At 48.2% G+C, this 23718-nt stretch overlaps 1 protein-coding gene across 9 annotated transcripts in view; it reads left to right on the top strand.

The window, feature by feature from the left end:
- SSBP2 (single stranded DNA binding protein 2) overlaps positions 1-23718 on the top strand; it is a 1952970-nt gene that overhangs the window by 1082748 nt on the left and 846504 nt on the right. Inside the window, exon 1 of one of the 9 annotated variants that reach the window (XM_069627568.1) lies at positions 19962-19980. The exons of the other annotated variants lie outside the window; for them this stretch is intronic. The gene's annotated coding sequence lies outside the window, so the exon portion shown is untranslated. Of the gene's footprint in view, positions 1-19961; positions 19981-23718 lie in introns of those variants that run through there. 9 annotated transcript variants of the gene reach the window in all.

Here is a 23718-nt window from a genome sequence, read left to right as displayed (position 1 = left end):
TACGGTTATATTCCGGACCATTACAATCATGGTTTGTATCAATACATGAATTACATATCACTTATGCCTTATAAGTTATGGGTAGCATTAAACAGCTAACAGAACAAACAAGAGGAAAAAAGGGAGAATAAACAAAAGAAGTAACAGTGATAACAGTGACTGTCCTTTGATCTCTGAGTTATTAAGTATATAGGAATTTGTTATTGACTCACAGGAGCATTCCAGCCACCTGGTAGGGCTGGATTTTAGGGCCCGACAATTAAACCTGATGCGGGGTGCTTGCAGTGAAAGGAGATCTGATAGATCATGGATTTTCAATAGAGTTGTCAAGGTGTGGGTTGAGACCATGTGGGCTGGAATGGTAAATCGCATAGTTTAGAATTAAATGTGGACACCAACATGTTTGGGCGATAAAACCAGCAACAATAAACCAAAAAGAAATTTGTTTGTTGCCCTCCACTTCGCATCAATGTAATTTCCATAGAATAGCCATGTGTGTCACAAGTAGGGGTAAATGTTCTAACCAGATGGAACCTGTGATAATTGAAATTGTTTGTAAGTTGTGTAAACTGTGTAACTAGGAAATTGGGCTATGACCATATATGGGAAGGCCTCAGAGAGGGTGAAACCTGCAATTATAAATTAAAGGGGAAGTTGCAGGTAGGTCTGGTATCCAAACCCTGTAAATCCAAAAAGACTACTGGTCTTTCCACCAACGACTCGAGGGGTAACTCTCCCCGTCGGAAGGAGTCCAGGGAATCTCGGTCCCGGAGTGGTTCTCGCCATTCGTCGTCCTCGTCGAGGCACTCCCAGAAGCGGCATCACCGGTCACCTTCCCCTTCCTCGTCGGATGATCGCTTTGCGAGCAAAGTGGCTTGCCCCACTAAATCCTTACTCCGGAGGAGTGGGAAGCATTCAGGGAGAACATGCTGGAGGTTTTTCAATCTCAGGGCACTGTTCCGTCCACGCCTTCGGTTGAAGCCGGCAGGGAACGGTATCGATCCGACGCTTGCACGCCTTCGGGCCTGGGCAGTCGGCACGATAAACATCGGGAACCGGCGAGGTCCCGTTCGGACAAGGCTCTGGTAGATCGCCAGAGACATGCCAGATCAGGTCGCGGTCTTCGTCCCCGACAAAACCGTCGAAGTCTGGGAAGGTGTCGGCGCCGTGTCCATCAAGTGCGGCTCAAGAGGGGGGGCTTCACGTCTACCCTTACCTGGACGATTGGCTGACCCGAGCATGTTCTCCCGAACAGGCCTTGCATCATCTCAGCCTCGCCTGCCACTCCCTTCACAAGCTGGGCTTCTCCCTCAATTTTCAAGACGTTGCATATGATACCTTCCCAACAGCTCCAGTACATCGGGGCTGTGTTGGACACATCCTTGGGGAAGTGCTCGCCACCCAAGGTGAGGGCTCATCACATTGTCCAGATGGTCAACACATTTCAACAGGCCTCATGGCATCCTGTATTTTTCTGGTGCCAGAGGCCAGACTGCGGTTGAGATCCCTTCAATAGGCTCTCAGGATGCAGTGGTCCCAATTCTCAGACAAAAAGTTGGATCTCCTACAGATTCCGCTCACGGTCTCACAGGATCTTCTGTGGTGGGCCAGCGAAGAGAATCTGTTGAAGGGAGAGCCTTTTTGGCAACCGTGGCCGGAGGTGACGGTAGTGATGGATGCTTCCCTCACAGGATGGGGAGCTCACGCCACTGAGCTGTCCACCAGCGGTCGTTGGTCTCTGTCGGAGTCCAAACTTCACATAAATCTTTTGGAGCTGAGGGCCATCAGGCTAACCTTGAAGGCTTTTCTGCTGTTTGTACGTGGGAAGAGTGTCCTGATCATGATGGACAACACAGTGGCCATGCATTACCTCAACAAAAAGGGAGGTCTGGGTTCTTTCCCGCTGTGCAGAGAGGCGATGCAGCTCTGGTTTTGGGCAATTCAAGAAGGAATCTCTCTATTGGCAGTTCACCTAGCCGGAGAGAAGAACTTGACGGCAGACGCTCTGAGCAGGCAGAACACAGTATCCCACGAGTGGGAACTAGCTCAGGAAGTCCTTCAAGAGATCTTTGCCTTTTGGAGAACCCCTCAAGTGGATCTGTTCGCCACCAGTATCAACCGAAAGTGCGATCAGTATTGCTCAAGGGAATTTCCCCTGAGAGGAGCTCTAGGGGACACGTTTGTAGTGGATTGGGAGTTTCCACTTACTTAGGCGTTTCCGCCAGTCCCCGTCATTCCTCAAATGATCAGGAGGTTGAGAAGATTCCGGAAACCCATGATCTTCATTGCCCTAGATTGGGCCAGGAGAACGTGGTATCCGGATCTTGCAGACATGTCCATCTGTCCTCCGATTCGTCTTCCGCAAAGAGAGGATCTTCTCTCGCAGAAGGGAGGTCGGGTTCTCCATCCGGATATCAGGACCCCCAACCTTCACGCCTGGTTTCTGAAAGGCTGAGATACAAGGATTGGGATCTCCCGGATGACGTAATGGAGGTGTTGCTTTCAGCCAGAAGGCCAGCAACAAAATCTTTATACCGCTGCCGTTGGAACAGATTTTGCAGCTGGTGTAGAGAAAAGAATATTGAACCCTTTTCATGTAGTACACCGATGGTGTTATCTTTTTTGCTATATTTGGCAAATTCAGGTCTTCAAGTTGGCACAATCAAGGGCTACCTCGCAGCGCTATCAATCTTCAAGCGCACTGCGGAGGAGCCTGCATACTTCAAACTGCCCATAGTGATACAATTTCTGAAAGGGTTAACTAATGTTTTTCCCCCAACTCCTTTTCACGTTCCAATGTGGGACCTAAACCTAGTCTTGAAATTTCTAATGGGTACTCCATTCGACCCCTTAATTCCTGTTCATTAAGGTTTCTCACTCTTAAAACTGTCTTTCTATAGCTTTAACTTCTGCCAGAAGAGGGAGGGAATTACAAGCTTTATCTTGCAAACCTCCACATACAATCTGTCACAAAGATAAGGTAGTTCTCCAAGTGATGCTGAATTTTCTGGTGGTCTCAGAATTCCACATCACACAAACGATAACCATCCCCTCGTTTTATCCTCCTCCCCATCCAGGGAAAGAGGAGGAGAGGTTGCACAGGCAGGATTCAAGGTGTGCCTTGAGTTTTTACATTAGCAAACTTGCAAGGATTAGGCAAGCAGACCAATTGTTTGTGGGGTATGCAGGACACAAATTAGGTTTACCTATTACAAAACAAACCATCTCAAGATGGATTATATTAACCATTATAGAGTGCTATAAATTGGCAGGAAAAGAGCCCCCTCAACATCTCAGGGCTCATTTAACCAGGGGTATTGCAGCCTCTTCAGCTCTCCAAAGAGGAGTTCCAATTAAGGACATATGTGCGGCTGCCACATGGTTGTCTGCACACACTTTCACGAAATTCTACAGTCTTGATTCCTCCTCTAGCCAGGAGACGAAATTTGGAAAAGCTGTGTTGCACTCTGTGCATCTTTAAAGGAAAACATTTCATTTTACTCCAGCCTCCTCTATATACTACTGCTATGGGAGTCTATCAAAGATAAGGAATACGTGGGAGGACACAATCCATTCGAAGAACAAGGTACTTACCAACTGTAACGTTCTTTTGACTGGATGTTCCTCCCATGTATTCCTTATCGCCCTTCCCACCCATCCCCGCAGTAAAACTTCCCTTGTAGTTGCAGCCTACGCTCCTACAAGGTTATTAACCATTTCATGCAAAGCAAAAACAGCACCTCTAAACGGAACTGAGCAACGGACACAGCGCAAGACTATTTATACCTATGGTGACGTTGACGCCGCTACAGAGGCCTTCGAGGGACACCGACTCGAGGGACGTCGACGCGGAGTGCCCTCTATTGTGAAAATATTTTCCGAGGCCAGCAAGCTGGAAGTGGATTTATCAAAGATAAGGAATACATGGGAGGAACATCCAGTGGAAAGAACGTTACAGTTGGTAAGTAACTTGTTCTTCTCATCCACCTGCGTACGAGAACATGCAAGAACCATCCTAAATGACTCCCTCTGCTCTGGAATCTTTCCGGATGCCTTCAAAATTGCACATGTCAAACCCCTTCTTAAAAGACCATCCCTTGACCCCCTCGACCCTAAAAATTACAGTCCCATCTCGAACACCAGCTTCCTTGCAAAACTCATCGACTGAACTGCGTACTCCCAACATAACGCCTTTGTCAAATCTAACAACCTCCTTGACCCCACCCAATCAGGCTTTAGACCGCGACATGGAACCAAAACCACTCTGGGCTCAATCTGGGGCAATCTTAAGATCACTGCAGATTCTGCAGGATGCACTGCACTAATTCTCCTCGACCTGTCAGCGGCCTTTGACACAATTAACCACTCAATCCTCCTTGACCGCATCCACTTCCTAGGAATCCGTGGAACCGCTCTCAAATGGATCGCCTCCTTCCTCAACAACAGGAAACAACCCACCTAGCCCCTTTTCTCTCGGCTGCTCGCCCAGTTAATACTGGAGTACCACAAGGCGCCTGTCTATCAGCTTTCCTGTTCAACCTCTATATGTCTACCCTGTCTGGAATCATCCGCCTGCACAATATCCTGTGTTACAACTATGCTGACGATACCCAAATCATCCTTAAACTCCTCAACTCAAACTCCAACTCTCAGCCCGACCTCGCAGCCTGCCTCCTAGATATCGACCGTTGGATGACCACAAAACCACCTCCTTCTAAACCCGACTAAACCGAAATCATGGTGTGCGGCAACACTGAGCTTCTCCCTCGTCCACTCCCTTGGCCACCTTCCATGGGCCAACCGCCCACCCCCTCCGTCTCAGTAAAAAACCTTGGATGCACCATGAACTCTGACCTAACCCTCTCCCGACAGATCAACAACGTATCTAAATCTCGTCACTACCATCTCAAAATTCTCAGGCACATTTTCCCTACCTCTCCTACCCAAACAGACTTGCTGCTGTTATATCCATTGTAATGTCGAGACTGGACTATGCCAACTCCCTTTACCTAGCAGTCCCAACATACCACCTTAATAAACTCCAAAGAGCGCAAAACGCTGCTGCTAAAATGCTACTAGCCCAGGGCCCAAGAGACCACACCTTTCCAGCTTTCAGAACCCTCCACTGGCTCCCACTTTCAAGACCCTGTGCATCACTCATCGTGCAGTGCACAAGACCGGCTCTCTTTACCTGCAGCATAAGCTTAAACCTTACCTCCCACCCCGCACCCTAAGATCAAGCTCTGCCCTCCTTTTAGTGATCCGAACCACCAACTTCGTCAGGATCAGAGAATCCTCTTACCCAGCATTGGCCCCGACACTGTGGAACTCGCTTCCACCTCACATCCGACACACCCAAGACTATATGACATTCCGCAAATTACTAAAAACATGGCTCTTTCCCTAACACCCACAACAACCCAAAGCTATGTCCGAGCTCCCAATGACCAAACCCACAATGAGACTCTCTACCATGTGTCCAACGACCTGTGATCCTTCCCACAGGTTAAGAAGGATCGATAGAATGGATCGAGGTAATAGATGGATGGAATGATGGAGGGAATAGAGCTACGAAATGGATGGATGGATGGAACAGAATTAATGTTGTGGATGCATGTATGGAATGACGGACGAAACAAATGGACGGAACAGATGGAGACGATGGAATGAATGAATGGAACAGATAGACGCATGTGAAATAAAGGGATTGAATATATAGCATGGATGCATGTGGAATGAATGAATGAATGAATGAAATGTATGTATATGTATGTATATAGAGTGGATAGAACGGATGAACTAGAGAGAATAGACAAAATCAATAGAACCGGTGGACGTAGTTGATGGGTGGATGGAAATGACCGATAAATGGAGAGGACTGATGGTATAGATATTGGATGGAATGGATGAACATAGTAGATACAAAGACAGACCGATAGAAGAGATAAATTACATGGATGGAGTGGATGGATGCATGCAGGGCAAGTCGATGGAACGGATGGCGTGGATGCACGGACTGGAGAGAATAGACTGAATAAATAGAACTGTTGGATGGAACTGATGGGTGGTTAGAGTGAATGGTTGGATGGAGGGGATCAATGGAATGGAATGGAATGGATACTCGATAGAATGGGTGAACGCAATAGATGAACAAGTTACTTCTTACATTGTAACGTTCTTTCGATGGGATGTTCCTCCGACGTATTCCTTAGCTTTGATAGGTCAGCTCCCAGCTTGCTGGCCTCGGAAGTTTTTTTTCAGTAGAGGGCGCTGCGCGTCGACGTCCCTCGAGCCGATGTCCCTCGACGGCCTCCGTATCGGCGCCGACGTCACTACGCGTATAAATAGACTCGCGCAGTGTCCATTGCTCAGTTCCGTTTTGACGTTAACAGTTGTTTTACATGAATTGTTTATTGACCTTGAAGGAGCGTAAGCTGCAACCACAAGGGAAGTATTACTACGGGGATGGATGGGGGAGGGGCAATAAGGAATACGTCGGAGGAACATCCCATCGAAAGAACGTTACAAGGTAAGAAGTAACTTGTTCTTTGAAGGGATTTGTGTCCTCCGACGTATTCCTTATCTTTGATAGACTCCCATAGCAGTGGTGTACAATTGGAGGTGGGAGTAAAACACCATGTTTCCTTTTAGGAATGAACCGAATGTAATACGGCTTTGCCAAACCTAGTCTATTGACTGGAGGAGGAATCCAGGTTGTAAAATCTTGTGAAGGTATGTGCGGATGACCATGTGGCAGCTGCACATATGTCGCGAACCGGAACCCCTCTTTGGAGGGCCGAGGAGGCTGCGATTCCCCTGGTTGAATGAGCCCTAAGATTTTGGGGAGGCTCTTTCCCTGCCAGTTTGTAACATTCCAGGATAGCCAAAATAATCCATCTGGAAATGGTTTGTTTTGTTATCGGTAGTCCCAACTTGTGCCCTGAGTAACCCACGAACAGTTGGTCTGCTTGCCTAATCTTAGCAAGTCTGCTTATGTAAAAACTTAAAGCCCGTCTTGGGTCCAGCCTATGTAGCCTTTCTTCCTCTTTCCCCGGATGGGGAGGCGGATGGAATGAAGGTAAAGTAATTTTCTGAGTGATGTGAAATTCAGAAACCACCTTTGGGAGGAAATTAGGCTTCACGTGTAGGACAACCTTATCTTTATGAAAAATTGTATGAGGGGGTTTACAAGATAGAGCTTGTAATTCGCTCACCCTTCTAGCAGATGTTAAAGCCACTAATAAGACAGTTTTAAGGGTGAGAAATCTTAGCGAACAAGAGTGGAGTGGTTCGAAAGGAGTACCCATTAGGAAATTTAAGACTAAATTTAAGTCCCATAAAGGAACCTGGAAAGGTTTTGGAGGGTAGACATTAGTTAATCCCTTTAGAAGTTGTATTACTAAGGGTAATTTGAAATACGATGGTTCCTCCGCAGTGCGCTTGAAGATCGATAGCACTGCCAGATAGCCCTTGATAGTGCCAACTTGAAGGCCTGAATTTGCCAAGTAGAGTAGAAAGGATAACACTGTTGGTGTACCACATGAAAAGGGGTCGAAATTCTCTTCTCTACACCAGCTGCAAAACTTGTTCCAACGGCAGCGGTATAAAAACTTTGTTGCTGGCCTTCTGGCCGAAAGCAACACTTCCATGACGTCATCAGGGAAGTCCCAATCCTTGTATCTCAACCGTTCAGAAGCCAGGCGTGAAGGTTGAGGGTTCTGATGTCTGGATGGAGAACCTGACCTCCCTTCTGTGAGAGATGATTCTCCTTGAGTGGAAGACGAATTGGAGGGCAGATGGACATGTCCAGAAGGTCTGGGTACCACGTTCTCCTGACCCAGTCTGGGGCCATTAGGATCATGGTTCTCCGGAATCTTCTCAACCTCCTGATCATTTGAGGAATGACAGGGACTGGTGGAAACGCATACAGGAGTGGAAACTCCCAGTCCACTACAAACGCGTCCCCTAGAGCTCCTCTCGGGGGAAATTCCCTTGAACAAAACAGATCGCACTTTCTGTTGGAACTGGTGGCAAACAGATCCACTTGAGGGGTTCCCCAAAGGGCGAAGATCTCCTGAAGGACTTCCTGAGCTAGTTCACCCGCGGGAGACTGTGTCCTGCCTGCTCAGAGTGTCTGCCGTCAAGTTCTTCTCTCCAGCAAGGTGGACTGCCGATAGAGAGATTCCTTCTTGGATTGCCCAAAACCAGAGCTGCATTGCCTTTCTGCACAGTGGTAGTGATCCTACGCCTCCTCTTTTGTTGAGGTAGTGCATGGCCACTGTGTTGTCCGTCATTATCAGGACATTTTTCCCCTGTACAGATGGCAGAAAAGCTTTCAGCGCTAGTCTGATTGCTCTCAGCTCTAACAGGTTGATATGTAGTCTGGACTCCGATGGAGACCAACGACCGCTGATGGTCAAGTCGTTGATATGGGCTCCCACCCCGTGAGTGAGGCATCTGTGACTACTGTTATCTCCGGCCATGGTTGCCAAAACAGTTCCCTCTTCAAGATGTTTTTCTGGCAGGCCCACCACTGAAGGTCTCGAGCCACCTTGAATCTGAAGGAGGTCTGTCATTCTCCCTGAGAATTGCGACCACTGAGTCCTCAGTGCCCACTGAAGAGATCTCATTCTCAGGCGAGCCTCTGGCACAAGGAAGATGCAGGATGCCATGAGGCCTAGCAACCTCAAAAAGTCGAAGGCTGGGAGACGTTGGGCATTTTGAAACTTGGTGACCCTCTGCAGAATATCTTGAGCCCTCACCTCTGGTGGCGAGGCTTTTCCCAGGGAAGTGTCCAGGATCGCTCCACTGAACTGGAGTCTCTGTAATGGTATCATCTGTGACTTCTTTAAATTGAGGGAGAAGCCCAGTTTGTGAAGGAAGTGGCAGACATAATCTAGCTGGATCTGAGCTTGTTCTGAAGATACAGCTCTGACCAGCCAATCGTCCAGGTAGGGGTAGACGTGGATCCCTTCCCTCCTTAGACTTGCCGCCACTACCGACATTAGCTTGGTGAAGACCCTCAGGGGGGAGGTCAGCCCAAATGGCAGATCTCAAAATTGATAATGAGAGCCGCCAATTGCGAACCTCAGGTATTTCTTGTGTTTGAGATGGATTGGCACATGGAAATGAGCATCCTGGAGGTCCAGAGATACCAGCCAGTCCTGGAGCTGGAGGGCCTGAAGGATCTGAGAGAGAGTTACCATCTTGAACTTGTCCTTCCTGAGGAACTTGTTCAATTCTAGTAAGTCCAAGATAGGTCTCAGTCCTCCGTCTTTCTTCGGTATGAGAAAGTAGGGGGAGTACCAGCCCTTGTTCCTCTCCGCTACAGGTACCGTTTCTGTGGCACCTTTCTCTAGCAGGTCTACAATTTCCTGCAAGAGGAGCGAATCCGGAACTCTCAGAGAGCTGTTCCCCGGTGGATGACTCTGAGGGATGCGTAGAAAAGGCAGGCAGTAACCTTGGGCAACTGTCTCCAATGCCCAAGCATATGATGTAATAGCCTGCCATTCCGTCAGATGTTGAGTTAACCTGCCCCCTACTGGTGTTTTGTAAAGAGAGTCCTCAGAGCGGTTTGGAGGCGGCTGATGCAGATGCCGAGGGTAAAGAGGCACCTGCTGCTGCTGCGGCTTTTGTGTTTTTACCCCGTCCACCTCGGGTGAATTTCTTCTGACCCCTTTGAACCGGCTGTCGTCTGCCCTTTCCGAATGCGGAATAGAAGCGAAAGGACTTACCTCTCCAAGAGGTTCATGAGGGGCGATATGGTGTCTGACGGATTGCAGCTCCTAAGGATTTTGCTGCTGCCTTTGATGTTTGTAGTTTTTCTAAACTATCGTCCGCCTTCTTACCAAACAAAGAAGAGCCGTCAAAGGGCATATTCAAGAGTCTGCTTTGCACATCTGGAGCGAAACCAGACTTTCGCAACCAAGCAAATCTCCTGGTTGTTGTACTTGCTGCCATGGCCCTGCTGATAGTGTCAGCAGAATCGATGCCAGTCTGAAGGGATTCGCACATTGCGTCCTTACCATCCTTAATGATGTTGAGAAACGCTTCCCTTTCTTCTCCCTCCAGGAGGCAGTAAGCCGCTGATGAAGCACACTCCCAAAGTGTGTGGCTGAACCTTGCGAGCGTACAAGTAGCATTGATGGATTTCAACGCCATGCTACATGCAGAAAATACTTTTTTGGCCATAGTCATATCTCTTATCATCCCTGTCCTGTGGAACAGTAGGGTAAACTGATTTACTGCCTGCTGAAGTAGCTGCCTGAACAACCAGACTCTCCGGAGTTAGGTGTTTGGATAAATATTCAGGGTCAGTAGAAGACACCCGATATTTAGCTGATAGTTTCTTGTTAGCTGCTGGGATAACCTCAGGTGTTTCCTAGTTTGCCAATATTCTCCTTTGTAATGCCGCATGAAATGGCACTACAGGATCCTCCTGTGGACCTTTGACCAAGATGTCTGTGAGGTTGTCTTGCTGAAAAGCAGGTGCAGGTGTGGACCATCCCATAAACTCTATTATCATTGCCCTCAAGGTTCTATAAGGGGTTTCAGCATGTTCCCCTGGGTCTGGTGTGGCAAATTCCACTTCTGGGGAAGTTTCCAACCCACTTGCTTCCTGTAGGGTTTCATGGAGGTCTTTCAACCTAACTTCCTCAGAGGTAAATTCCTCTAGTGCAGGAGTTGCAGATCCCTGCAACTCAAAAGGCCTTTCCTGATCTGAATCCTCCCCTTCTTCATAAATAGAAGATACGACCTGGAGTGTTCAGGTCTTGAAAATGGTATAAATCTCATTTCCAGAGCAGAAGGAGCCAGATTTGTCATGATTGGCTGAGAAAACGTCGTTGACACAGACGTTAAAGGCTTTGAAGCCATCGAAAAAGGCGTCGAGAAAGGTGGTAGAGGCCTCGATGAACTCGAGAGTATCGCGATTCTACTCGAGGTTGTCGACGACATTCTCGTGCTCGAGGCTCTGGGTATGGCCACTGGCTGTGAGGTGGCTGTGGGTTTGTCCTTTGTCGACGTCGAAGACGGCGTCGACTCGACTGTCCTGTGCGTCGAAGAACCCTTCGATAACGGCGTCGACGACGCCGATCTATGTGTCAAAGGGATCCTCGACGACAGCGTCGAAGACGCAACTTTGCCTTTACTCGAAGGTTCGTGATGCTCTCGAGTGGCTTCTTTCGCCGGGTACTGCGACTCGCGGCTTTTTGATTTTTCGGGTCTTTTACCCAGGGTATCACCCTCAGCAGTCTTCGAAGGGGTCGAGGCCGCTTTCTCAAAGACGCTTAGCATCCTTTTCCTGAATTCCTCCCACTCAGCCTGAGAGCTATGTTTTGTGGGACAGGAGACCCTTTTTGGGGAAACGGAAGAAGATGAAGATGAGGAAGGGGGTCTTCGACGTCTTTTTTTTGAATGCTTAGATCTCGAAGAGTGATGGGAACTACTTCAAGATCTAGAACGAGAATGTCTTTTATGATGGCAAGGAGACGAATGTCTCGACTCCGCTGAGGAAACTTTCGAAGAAGTTTTAACTGCCTTACCTCTCTCGAGCTTCCCCTTACGCTCCTTCAAGGCTTTCGCCGTCATGGACATGCAGTCCTCGCACTCCGAACAATGGTGCACGATTCCCAGGCACCACAATCAGATCCTTTGAGGATCCGTCAACGACATTTTCTTTCCACAGTCTCGACATTTTTTGAAGCCGGACCGTGGAGTCGTCAGTTCGGGTGAGGAAGCCATCAAGTACGAGTCGGTATTCACGAGGAATATATCGATATATTTGACTGAAGAACTGAGCAACGATATTCCGAGGCCCCACGAAGCGCGGAAGAACGGAACTGAGCAACGGAGGCTGCGCGAGTCTATTTATACGCGTAGTGACATCAGCGCCAATACGGAGGCCGTCGAGGGACATGGGCTCGAGGGACATCGACGCGCAGCGCCCTCTACTGAAAAAAAATTCCGAGGCCAGCAAACTGGAAGATGATCTATCAAAGATAAGGAATACATCGGAGGACACAATCCCTTCGAAAAAGACAGACAGATAGAAGAGATAGATGACATGGATGGAGTGGATGGATGCATATGGGGCAAGTGGGGATGCATATGGGGGAAGTGGATCAAATGTATGGCATGCAAAATGCTTAGAAGATATGTACAGAAAATGGACAGCAGATGTAGTGAGCAGAGCGGGTGGAATGGGTAGAAAGGAGTGGACGAAATGGATGGGGTAGTGAAGTGGATGGAGTATATGGAATGGACAGAGTGGATAAACTGGGTGGAGTGATTAGATGATAGACAGAATGGACGGAGTGTATGGGTCCATTGAACAGTTGGAAAGGCTGGAATAAATTAAATGGAGGGAGCAGATGGAACATAGGGAGCGGATGGAGTGGATGAGTGGAGCGGATGAAGCGGACGGAGCGGATAGAACCAATAGAGCATAGGGAATGGATGAACTAGACGGAGTGGACGCAGTGGAATAGGTGGAGTGGACGGAATGGAATGGGTGGAGTGGACGGAATGGGTGGAGTGGACGGAATGGATGGAGCGGACGGAATGAAAAGAGCGGACGGAATGGAAAGAGCGGATGAAATGCGAATGTAAATGTTGACATGCCCCACACGTGTATCACTGTGTACCCTGCTTTCCTGTTCCCGATGCTGTTGCTTTATATCTGTATCCCCCTCCTGTCACTGTAAGCCCAGCCCCCTGTCTCTGTGTTTGTGTCGCTCTGATCCCTGCCATCCTGTTCACATGCCTGGTCTCGGGCACTTTAAATATAACGATCATATCACATCACTATGCTTACTCTCTACTATACACCATCACTGAACTAGAACACAGCTATACACCTGACTAATTCGGCCTAGCTGTCCACATACGAACACGACCCCACGAACACCTCATCACCCTATAAAACGCAGCTAGCCGAGCACATTCCGGCTAATTGCTCACATATGCGTCCTTCAGGCCTAACGCAGGCAGAGCCCAGTCTGTGTGTCCACCCACCAGACTGCACACATCTAACTGATATCTTCAGCACCACACCTAATGCTAGGATGCAGCTACCAATCGGCAATTACATCAGCTGCACACATATCTGGTGCACCCACAGACCTTACGGCACTATCTCTCTCTACTGACCAGAACTACGGTTCCCGAGGGCGTTCAACCTACCAGCGCTTTGAGGTCATACTAATGATATGTAGAGCGCTATATAAATGCCAAGTAACATAACATAACATAACATTAGTAGGTAAGCAAGAGCTTAACAGAAAGGTGTGGTGTTCAGTGATGGGACCAATGGAAACAGATACTTCAGGTGATACCGGGTGTGGGATAGTGGTGCCAGATAAGCCAACAACATTGACAATTTCCTATGGTTGTAGTGTGGTCGGATGTGATTTATGGATGAGAATTATGTATCAGATCAGTCCCGTAATGAATTGTAGGGACTGTTCCACATGAAATACTGTTGATACGTATGTAGGAGTTTGTTTTTATTAAATTGTGACTTTTTCTAGTGATTCCTTTAATAAATGATTAATAAAGAACAAATACTTAAGTGATTGAGCGTCTAGTGTGTTGAATTGAATTGTTTCACCTCATAAGAATTGTTATATGACAGACGCTTGTACCTGTTGGTTGTTATATGTACTCATAATTTAGTATTAGTTTGTAGGTGTTTGTAACTACACCAGCAGTAGCCACCGGAACACTTTATTACTCTGACCTTTTACGTTATTTTTGTGCTGATCCTTCCCAGGCCAGGTCACAGTAATTGGATATTCCTGGCATCCCCTGTTACTCCAGTATTTTGACATCCACATTTAGAAATCCAGCAGCTCATAGCGTGGAGCGCCTGGCACCGGTGTCAAGTAGTCGAGTAGTAGTAAAGCAGCAGACAGCACGGCAGGGTCCCTCTGGCAATGTCATTGTGGATAATAGGAGATCTGAATGTCCTGGTAGCCCTCATCAGGAGGAAGAGGTGGTCAGGTGGTGTGGGTGTAGGGTAGCAAAATAGAACTGTTAGGAGGAATTAAATAATTGCGAGTAGTAGTGGGACCATATTGCCGTGGTCTGTAAGGTTTCGTAGGACATTGCAATACCGTCAGAAAGGTTTCCCCGGCAGCTGTTGCTGGGCAGGCAAAATGGGTGTGCAAAAATCTGTTGTGGCTGGTGTCCCTGGTGAGAAGGCGGCAGAGGATTCTGTTTGCGCATAGGGCTGGTGAGATACCCGGGCGTCTCTGGCCCCCAGAGACACTTTCTTTTCTTGTTCTGGTGAGTCTGCTGTATCTGCACAGCCCTGAGGCGGGTAGACCCATCTTGCTCCTGGCGTTTGTTTGTCATAGAAATCTTGAGCTGCTTGTTGTGCATTTTCAATAGATTCAGCTTGAGACCCCTCCCCGCCCCCTGAAGCAGATTGTCAGATATTTATGGAAGTAGACCAGTCAAACAAAATTGGTAAAAACAGTCAGCCAGTCTAGGTATGCAGTCATAGGGTATTTTACTTTGATGAGGGTGGTAAGAGCGGCAATATTAGCAGTAATAGCTTCACCTTCCGCTAGTGTGTCAGGTCAATGCAGTTTGTCCATAGTTTGTTTTTGTATAGAGTGTCTTTGAGCACCGCCTGTAGGAGTTTTCTTAAGGTCCGCAATGACGGGATCAGAACAGGCAATCACTGGGTCTGAATGTTCCATGAAAGCAGTGGTGGTTGTCAGGCAATATGGGGAATTGTTAAGTCAGTGGAGCTCCAGGGAGTGTGAATCCTCATAGGTTCCGCTTCAGTATTCGCCTGAGGGAAGGTGTGCATTGGCATAAGGGTGGATGGAGCGGAGGATGTTCAGGCATCCACAGTGTGCAGCAAGGGTTGTTCAGACATTAATGAATGTGACAATTGAATATCTTGCCTGGTAAATTGTCCTGGCCTGGAGATAAACGTATAGAAGTCGGATAGTGCCTGCAAGTCCTCTATATATTTCCGGCAGGTTGAGTCAGACATATGTATGTAGGACCGAGTTAGGCAGGGGAGTGGATGTAGATTGAGGTGGGAACCTACTTTTCTGGTAGCGCGTCCAGGGTGGCGTGTAAGTAGAGGCCACTGGTGGCAGAAGTGGAGGCGGGGCAGGTCGAGGAAGATGAGGTTGTGGCAGGAGAGGAAGATGAGGCGGCTGGGGGTCCAGGCAGGGATGTGGGAGGCAGGGGAGAGTGGTGGGGGGTTAGCTGGTTTGGCAGCTTGCTATGGTGTGGGCAGTTGTGGTAATGTGACAGTTGGCAGAGGTGTGGCAGGTGGAGGTGGCGGGTGGTGGCGGAAAAGGAGGTGTGCGTGCCCTCAGGGGAGACTAGCACGGTGGTAGTGCAAAAAAGGTCTACAGGTGACTCTGTGGGTGCTTCTGGAAGGGAATTTTTAAGTGTATACAGAAACACTTGGGTATAGGCCTGTTTTGCGAGTGTTTACTTTTTGGCCGGACGGCCTTTGAGCAATGCCTGTACTTCTCCAATTCTTTCCCTAACTTAGCATGAGAGTTCTTAAGTGATCTGGTTTGACTGTCGCGCAATCTGTCTGTAGACACTGTACCAGGCGAAATAAGCTGACCAATGACCAACAGACATCTTTTACACTCTTAGTTCAAAAGCCTTGCGCAAGACAACAAGGTGGTCCACCTGAAACGACCCTTCCAATGGCCACTGAAACTCCTTTTGAACCTGGAAAATTCCACTCTTTTAAATATTTACAGCTGAATGCCCCATACGTTCAAAACATGAAGAAGTGATTTGTCCCTATTGCTGGAGTAAGTGGTGTTCTGGAAAGCTCAGAGCCCATGGCTAAGTCTAGAAATCCAAAAGAGTGGGGAGTCACAAAGGGAGGTAGGGCTGCAGGTACTGGAGTTCTAGAGGGGTGGTGCAAACAACCTCACGGCAATTGGTATTTAGTGGTGGCGACAGCTTAAAGACAAACAGGAGAGGTGGTACACCAGGGGAGACAGGACCAAGCAAGGATTGATAGGTGAATATAAAGATGAAGTCATGTACAATAAGTACCATATGAACCGTGTCCGGCTTATCTCAGCAATCACATTTGGTACTTAACTGCTGAATGGCCAAAAGGCCATCAACATCGCCTCTTTAGTTGAAATAAGAACATAGATGTAGACCTCAAGGCTCTGAATGTTGTGGTAGGTAAAGCAATGTAGGTGGGAGGTCAATCACGCAAATTTAATGAAGCAGGAACGTTTTTCTTGTCAATCAAGTCCTCCCCGTGCCTGGAAGTAAAGCATGTAGGTATTTCTGTAGCACTGTGTTGTCGATACCATGGACAGGATGTCAGTGAAAAATGGCTAAATACATTTTTTGACAGTGCCCACATAACTCAAGAAAATAAACAGTCAATCCATCAACCCAAAGAAAAATCATGACATGGCACACCAAGGGAATAAGGGATTTCCCTAACACGGCAGGCCTGCAGGGAGCAATTTTAAAGATGTCTGGCGCAGGCCAAGGATATTTGTGGTAGTGGCATACCACAGCGATCCTCTGTGTATCTTGAAGTCCCAGCTTTCCCCTGCATGCCAACACCAAGCAGCACCAGTCCAGCTGCACTAAAAGTGTAGCAGTTGCCTTCACCTCCACCTCCAACACATCTAGGCCCCATGCCAGACTCGGGCCAGCACAGGAACCAGCAGGGTATCATGTGTTTACCAGCAGCAGATGCATCTCGCTCCGCACTATCACCAACAGAACGGCGGACAAACCCGCTCCAGCATCACGCGCCAAACTAGGTGTGCTCCTCCCAGGTTGCGGCAAGCCAAAATGCAAAGGCCCGACCTCAGTTGCTCGATACGCAGCACAGCCGGCACCCCTGACTTCACAGGGGCGCTTCCAGCATGCCACTGAGGTTATGCTCTATGCCGCAGCACGGCTTCTCCCCTATACATCAGGCTGCTGTCACATCTGTGCCATCACTGGCACCACTTCCCCTCTCCAGCGCACCCAGCCAGGGCCGCACTACGCCCGCAGTAGCCCGCATGCTGCAGTCGTTCCAACGCAGCGCTTTCATGCCTGCTCCGCTTTGACTGCCGCGTCTCCACCAAGCAGGCTTTCAAGTGTTGCACCCGATCGAAAGTTGGATGACGGTGTCCCTGTATCCTGCAGCTTCAGGATCCACTGCCAAATCAGTCGCACACCGGATTAATGTGACAAGTGACCACCTCCTCCCATCACCACCACACAGAGCTCAAGAAGCAGCAGCAATCTTGGTAGCGAGCTCCCCCGTAATACGTGTTTTAAAAAACTTAGTCTGAACTTTGTTCATGCAGTTTTGATCGATATTGCCCAATTACATATGCATGTTTATGGGTATGTGGAGTTAGGGGTTGGGAATTTAAGGCGTCGGATGGGAGACGAGAGAGACCCTCATTAAGAAAAGGTAGAATTAACCACTCACATTTATTTGGTCAACTATGGAAAGGTGTGAGTAACTTATGTTGCTCCCTCTGGTCTTATTATTAAGAAGTTCTTAGCCTTTCTGCTACCATAGGATAATACCAAAAAGTCAAAAGGCTTGGCCAAAATCAATAGTCCAAAAGGTTTGTATTCTTCAAAAGTCCATCCTATGTTAAGGTAACATAATTGAACAGTTGTGCAGCTTACTCAGTTTACACAAGGTCATTGGTTTACTTCTCCTAAGAACCTCAATCAGCACCCTAAAGCTATCTAACTTGGAACACTAACCAGAACTTTGTTCCATTTGTCTTTTCCCAGAACCAGCCGGGATAACTATATATAATAATATCTTGATGTACAAATGTGGCGGTCAGACAACACACAGACAAACATTAGCTATATGATACCACTTCGAGATGTTCCACACAGCAATCCTGCACAGGGCACCTGGCTATTTTAAATAATTCTAGGCACAATATCTCTGCACTGCACATGGGGCACGCCTAAAATGCCAGCCACGCTATATATAAACCATTACAACGCCACCTGGTCTTCACATATGGACATAAGTCACTAAGATGCACAGATCCAATAATGACCTGTCACAATATGACATGCCACACTAGAATACTAAATGATCCACCGCAACCAGGCACCTAATGAAGGGAAAGACTAACTAGTATATTCATACGGTCTATTCCCATGCTTCTCTAACTCTTCGGTTTATCTTATCTTTTTTCCCCCCTTTGCTTCCCTCCTCCATAGCTCGACAGATAACATTGGAACCTAATTTTATGCTAAATGATTCCATGAATGCACCCCTTGAGTGAAATCGTTTTGTACTAACCCTGTGTAAAACAACCGCATGATTGCACACTTCAATTGCTATGATATGTACCGAACTGACAATCCATAACCTGATACGATTGTAACATACATAGTGGATTGATATCTGTCACGAACAAATGAAACAGTATGAACAAAGCATCTGATGTATAATGCAATGCCTTGACAAAGCCCCATGAAGGGTGAAACATATGCACGTGCTACCGCCAGGTCTATGTTGGCTCTAAATAGGACTGCTTCATAGCACCTACTTTTCAATTTGCAACCTAGAATAAATATCTATTCAGCAGGTACCCGAACCGTATGCTTATTCTTGTTTTCTAGCGCAGCTACTTACCTAACTGTTTTTCACCAATGTATAAGCATCAAACAATTTTTACTTTAAAAGCTAAACTGTTTTTAATCTTACCGAGCTTGACAACATGGAATATGAGCATGTGAATCCATGAAAGATACCTATGCTAACTTGTTCCTTTTTCAATGGGTGATTGACTCAGACAGACTGTTTTGTTCACAGGAATGGTAATGGTGGATGCAGCTCCAGTCAGCAAAGCTAAAGATGCTAAGCAAAAATGAGCTGCACTGTTTTAGTATAAACTGAGTAAGCAGGAAATATCTTGGGTAGACGTTTCTGCCTTCACAATGCGTCTGTATTATTAAAATTCACAAACCGCACGTAGAAAATATACAATTCCTTCAGTTTTATGCAAGTCATGGGTTTCTGAGCGTCAAAAAATTAACTTAAGAAAGCAAATGCGTTCTCCACCAAACGGGTTACTATGCATTTGCAAACGTAGTAAAAATGTAAATAAAAAGTCTTACACTGAAACCGCGTTTCCGGAAATAATTCCGTCCACCCACCCACCACTTTCAAACAATCGGCTGAAACGTGCCTGTTGGCCAATTTACAAACTGTCACGATTTCGATGAATGTAGAAGACTGTGTACCAAGTTAAATTAGTTTTCCTAGCTGCCTATAATGTAGCCCTCGGACCCCAGTGGGTAGGGACTGGGTTAGTGGCTTGTGGAAGCGCATGTTTATGCAGACAGTTCGTGTTGCTTGCAGAAGCACCATCATCCCTAGGGCTAATGAGAGCTTTTCGTGTACTCAGGAAGTCTCCTAATGGCATTTGGGGGAGGAGAGTTCATTAGCTTTCTTCCTGAGCACCGTCATCCTCGTTTCCTGCAGTTACTCGGTCCCCAGCCAAAGTGCACGGCAAAAAGAAATACTTGCGTTATGTCAGCTTCCAGCGACAAGGAGACCCCTCTCATTTTATAATACTGCGAAATTGGCAGCATCCCGGCTTGACTTGGTGAAATTAATATGGGAATGAATGGCAGCCAGCTGCTCACTTTTGTTTTCGGGGCGCATATACCTGCAATCTGGCCATGAAATGAAAGAACCCCCTTTGACCTTATTCCTCCCCCAAGTAGGGTGACCAGACTTTCCAAAACAAAACCGGGGGCCATTTTTCAAACTCAGCACAAAGTAGATCAGGACATCTGGGCAGAGCCATGAAAAATACGTCCGCACCGATAGCACGAGTTAAGCGCTCGCTTTGACATCCGCGCAGAGCCTGCCAACGCAGGTTCGAATCCCGGCAGAGCCAAACTCAGCTTTTCATCCTTCTGAGGTCGAAAAATGAGCACCACCACACACCGTAAGCAGCGCTCAGATGCCCGAGGGTTCATAGCACTATATAAATGCTAAATTGTTATTATTATGACGGATCAACATTGTGGCTAGTTACAACTATTTCCAGAGCATTGAATGGTTTAAACATGTTCATGGAGATTTTGTTTTGCTGCACTTTACCGCGCTAATGATAATGTCTGATGGGGACACATATGGGCCCATGGGTGTACAATGCTCACGTTTGTTCCTTCCCTGCTTGAGCCTGTCCTTCATTTTAATTTGCCTTCTATTTCTTGCACTCACTATCGCACAGCTTTAATCATACGATCATTTAAGACACTATCTTTCCACTGCTCGTTTTTGGAGCCTTCTAACCACTCTGCAGCAGTACGCTATGCTCATCTTTACAGCTTGCTCAACACCCACCATGTATCAGACTAGTTCCCTTAAAACGATGTTGCTTTAGTGCCTTTTTCTTAAAAATGGGAGATTGTAATGTTTTGCAGAAGCTTGTGGTACAGAGGGTCATTTTGTGAAACACTGCTCCTCTCCCACCCCCCACAAACAGTGTGATCAGGCTAAGGTTTCAGCTTCCCAAGTGAAGACAAAGAGGCGTGAGAAACCAGAATACACTCTGACAACTACTCCTCAGGGTAACTATATATCTAGATAGCCATGTTTCCTACCTGCACACCAAGGTAAACTCTGTTACCTACATTTCTAGATGGCCTCTTTGGATTTTAACTGCATACCCAGCTAGACTCACTGCTATACCCTTATGTCCTTATTGCCTCTTTCTTCTCACCCTAACAACTAGTTAAGGCACCTCGTGTTGTTCGTTATATCTAAACACATGCTATGGCAACAAACCTTCCCAGATACTCACTGTGCTACACTCATATTTTTTTTTTTTTTAAAATGTATTTTATTTTATACCAACCACACAGTGCAACAGAACATAAATAGAACACATCAAGCCACAACAAAGGCCAAACAACAGATATGAAAAAGAAAAGAAAGAAAAAACAGAACAAAATTAACTTAACAATCCCCTTCCCTCCCCCCTATGAGCCTGTAGGGTGTCCACCATCATTGTCCGTTCCGTGTGGTGGGGTTCCGTCGCTCTCAGATCCAGCCGAGGTCGACCCCGTACTAAACAGTTCAGCCAATAGCACCTTCCATGCCGTGAGGGAGCTCACCTCTTCCTCCCCTCCCGCCCTGCTGGCCTCCCACCATGCTGTCGTCTCGGCGGCAGCCCATTTCTGGAGGTCACGCCACCATACCTCCACCCGTGGCCTCTGACAATCCTTCCATCCCATGGCTATTCTGCGTTTGGCAAGTACATAAGCCAAATCTTTAAGCTTCTCCACGTGCCGAAGCTTGCGCGCCCTGGGATACCCTCCAAGCAAACAGGCCCAGGCCGAATCTATCTTAAGTGCAATGCCCCTCCCTGCCAGCCTCTGCGCCACTTCACTCCAGTAGGTTGCAATCACAGGGCAGGCCCAGAACATGTGAATCATATCAGCGTTCTCTGTGTTACACTTGGGACACGCCTGGCGCCCAGCGTCTCGAAATCTGGAAATTCTCAGGGGGGTCATGTATGCCCTATGCGTGATATATAGTTGTATCTGTTTAAACCTGGCATTCCTCGATACTTTTTTGTGGTACCCCAGGGCGCGCTCCCACTGCCCATCCGCCATCGGGGCCCCCATCTCTGTTTCCCATTCCAACCTCAGGTACCCCAAATCCTTCCCAACCTTTGCCATCAGCATCTCGTACAGCCTGGAGACCTCATGCCCGCCCTCGGATGCGTCATACATAATCTCCAGCGTCGCATCCGGCTCGTCAGCCAATACGGTCTCGGGCCAAGTGCTCCGGACCTCCCTGACCACTCTGTGGAACGTCATGTATTGCCCCGCATGCAGCCCCGCCTCTAGATCTGCGAACTCCGCCAAGGCCCCATCCTGCCAAATGTCACCCAAAGTGACCAGCCCCACTGACTCCCAGTATGTTCGCAGGATGGCCCTAAGCTGTCCGTCTTCCCTTGCCAGGGCCACCAGCGGCAGCTGCGGCATGCACGGCAGGGGATCCCCCATCATCCGGCAGGCTCTTCGCCACATGTTCCTGCCCAAAGCTAGCATCTTAGGACGCCCCCTCATCCATGTGCTGGATACCCAAATAATCTCTCGCAGGTAGAAGGGGGAGCAGTCCATACCCAACAGTCTATGTTCCGGGGTTTCGTCGTCCGAAAGCCACTTGGCCACGTACTGCAGCTGCGCTGCCACGTAGTAGGCCTCAAAGTTCGGCAGCCTCACGCCGCCTTTCTCATAAGCCTTCTGCAATTTCCACAATGCGACCCTGTTACGCGTGCCCTGCCATAAGAAATCTCTACATACCCTATGTAGTCTAGCAAAAAACCCCTTGGGTATCATGTATGGAATGTTATTGAAATAATGCAGCAGCCTAGGTAGCACGACCATCTTAAGCATAGCACCCCGGCCCATCATCGCTAAGGGTAGTTTCTCCCAAAACCTCATGCACTTCTCGATCCTCCCCACTGCCAATTCAGTATTGTGCCTGTGTTCCTCCCCGGACGTGTGGTACACGTCTATGCCAAGGTACCGAAAGGTGCCTGTCGCCCATGGGATTCGCAATACTGGCAACCTCTCAGCCGGTATCCCCACATAGCCGCCCAGCGGGAACAGAGTGGATTTCCGAGGGTTGACCGCTATGCCAGAAAGCCAAGCAAACCTCTCCATCACCTCCAAGACATATTGCAAGTTCTCTTCAGGGTATTGGAGGTACAACAGCATATCGTCGGCATACAGGGATATCAGATGGCTCTTCCCCCCCACCTCTATGCCCACCGGGTCATACTGTTGCCGGAGGTAAATTGCCAAGGGCTCAAGGGCCAGGATGTACAACATTGGGGACCAAGGACATCCCTGCCTGGTGCCTCTACCTAACTGCCACCTATCCGACACTACTGCCCCCGTACGAACTCTGGCTAGAGGCGCGCTATATAACAATTCGGCCCACCTCCTGTACCCTGGCCCCATTCCGAAGTGATCCAGTGCCGCCAACAGCCACGGCCAACGAACAGAGTCGAACGCCTTGACCGCATCCAGCGCCACTATCACCATTTCGCCGTCTCTGCTACATCCCCATTCGACCACTCTGTGTAGGCGTCTATGGTTGTGGGTAATGTTCCTGTCCGGGACATAGCCCGTCTGGTCAGGGTGAATCAGCTTGCCTATCACTCTCCTCATTCTAGCCGCCAAGACAGCTGTTAGGATCTTGCTGTCCTGGTTCAGCATCGACAAGGGTCGATAGGAGCCGCAACCGTGTCCCGGTGTATTGTGCTTGGGGAGTGGCACTATGACCGCTTCCCTGAGTGATTCTGGTAGCTGTCCCAGCTCAAACGCCTCATTAAACATGTCCAGCATGGGTGGGAGTACCTCCTCCCCATACGCCTTATAAAACTCGCTGGGGAACCCGTCCGCCCCCGGGGCCTTGCAAGTGGGCAGTTGTCGCACTATCTCTCTGAGCTCTTCCAGAGTGATCGGAGCATCCATCTCCTCTCGCTCCTCATCGCTGATTCTGGGCAGGCCTATATCCCCGAGTACTTCATCTATCTCCTCGCGGCTCCCCTCTTCCCGATCTTCATACAATGTTTGGTAGTATTCTGCAAATGCCCCATTTACCCCTTCTTGCGTATCGATCTCCGCACCCCCTTCGGTGATGACCGATCGGATCGGAGCCCTAGGGGTTTCGCTCTTATATAGCCA

This window comes from Ambystoma mexicanum, chromosome 6p, assembly GCF_040938575.1.
Source record: "Ambystoma mexicanum isolate Mex_15411 chromosome 6p, UKY_AmexF1_1, whole genome shotgun sequence".
Taxonomy (NCBI): Eukaryota; Metazoa; Chordata; class Amphibia; order Caudata; family Ambystomatidae; genus Ambystoma; species Ambystoma mexicanum.
The sequence above is the reverse complement of the archived record's forward strand: the minus strand, read 5'-3'. Positions and strand labels throughout refer to the sequence as shown.